Source organism: Apium graveolens, chromosome 9 (assembly GCF_009905375.1).
Source record: "Apium graveolens cultivar Ventura chromosome 9, ASM990537v1, whole genome shotgun sequence".
NCBI classification, from domain to species: domain Eukaryota; kingdom Viridiplantae; phylum Streptophyta; class Magnoliopsida; order Apiales; family Apiaceae; genus Apium; species Apium graveolens.
In genome coordinates this window covers 62,227,246-62,228,989 of record NC_133655.1, presented here as the reverse complement: position 1 = coordinate 62,228,989, position 1,744 = coordinate 62,227,246, and the positions used below count along the sequence as shown (strand labels likewise).

At 42.1% G+C, this 1,744-nt stretch overlaps 1 non-coding gene across 1 annotated transcript; it reads left to right on the top strand.

The window, feature by feature from the left end:
* The first annotated feature begins 865 nt into the window (after positions 1-865).
* Positions 866-972, top strand: LOC141688060 (small nucleolar RNA R71). The gene has a single exon (XR_012561528.1). It is a non-coding gene; the product is annotated as a small nucleolar RNA R71 (small nucleolar RNA).
* The last annotated feature ends 772 nt before the right edge of the window (positions 973-1,744 follow it).

Sequence of the window (1,744 nt, the reverse complement as noted above, 5' to 3'; positions counted from 1 at the left end):
TCAACAATAGTCTTCCTTAGATCCACTTCTTCATCCTGCTGCTTTGCTTCTTTCTCAGCCCCAACTTCTTCCGTCAACTCTTGAGTTTGTTCGGGATTCGCAACCTTCCCAGATCTCAAAGTGATTGCCTTTACCTGCTCCTTAGCTTCCTTCTTTCCTGGCACTTCAGTGTCATTAGGAAATGTACCATGTTGACAATTTAGCAAGGCATTGGCAATTTGCCCAATCTGATTTTCCAAGGTCTTGATAGAAACAACCTGACTCTAGCACATATTCTTTAACTCCTCTAATTCAGATTTTTCATTAGCTTGTTGCAGCTGGAGTTGTTGTCTTGGTGCATACTGCGGTGGCTGAAAACCAGGGGGTGGTACTGCTTAGCTGGATACTACTGATAAGGCTGTTGAATCACATTCTGAGCATTTCTCTAACTAAAATTAGAATAATTGCGGTTGTTAGGATGATAGTTGGCTGGCACAGGTTGCTGCGATCGCTGGAAATTGCTCATAAACTGAGCTGATTCACTAGAAATTGCACCCTAATCAGTCTCATGGGCACCAGCATAAAGCTCACAAACACTGGTGATTTGATTAATTCCATAATTAGCCAAAGTTTCCACCTTCATTGTCAAAGCCTTAAGTTGGGTAGCAATAGCAGTTGATGCGTCCAACTCCAGAATTCCTGCAGCTTTCCCTTGAGTCAGTCTCTGGGAAGGATTCTGGTACTCATTAGCAGCCATCATTTGAATAAGTTCATAAGCTTCATCGTAGCTCTTAGCCCACAAGGCTCCCCCGATGTTGCATCAAGCATGGGCCTAGAAGTAGGACCCAATCCATTATAGAAATAATTGATAATCATCCAATCAGGCATGCCATGGTGTGGGCACTTCCTTAGCATCTCCTTATATCGATCCCAAGCCTCACACAAAGATTCTCCAGTTTGCTGTATGAACTGGGTAAGAGCATTCCTGATTGCGGTAGTCTTCGCCATGGGGAAGAATTTAGTGAGAAACTTTTGAGCAAGATCTTCCCAAGTGGTGATAGACCCTGCTGGTAGAGAATGTAACCGACACTTAGCTTTGTCCCTCAGAGAGAATGGGAAGAGACGTAGCTTGATAGCATCTTCAGTCACATCATTGAACTTAAAAGTGTCGCAGATCTCAATGAAATCTCTGATGTTCATGTTGGGGTCTTCAGTAGGAGAACCCCCAAAATGAACTGAGTTCTGTATCATTTGGATCGTGCTTGACTTGATCTCAAAAGTGTTAGCCCTGATGGTTGGTCTGATGATGCTAGAATGAATGTCATTAATCTTAGGCTTAGAATAGTCCATCAAAGCCTTCAAATTTTTTGCTTGATCACCCATAGCTACTACAATTGTCTCTTCAACTTTCTCTTCTTCCTTTAACTTCTTTTCTTCCTCAGAAACTTCCCTACGAATTACCACAAGTTCTTCCTCGGCTTTATCTAGTGTTCTCTTACGAGTACGTGAACGTGTATCCATATACCCTCGCTAGAGTACCTCAAACCAGACAAGAAACAAATAAGTAACAATGTCCGAGTCAATGAACTTTAACGACCACTGATGGAAAGCACATAAACTATAAATTAACACTGCAGTCCCCGGCAGCGGCGCTAAAAACTTTTTAATCGTTAAACACGCGCTAATAATACACGCAAGTATACGAGTTCGCAAGTAGTATAGAATTTTTTCTAGTTCGTTCCCACAGAGACTATATTGGTTAACT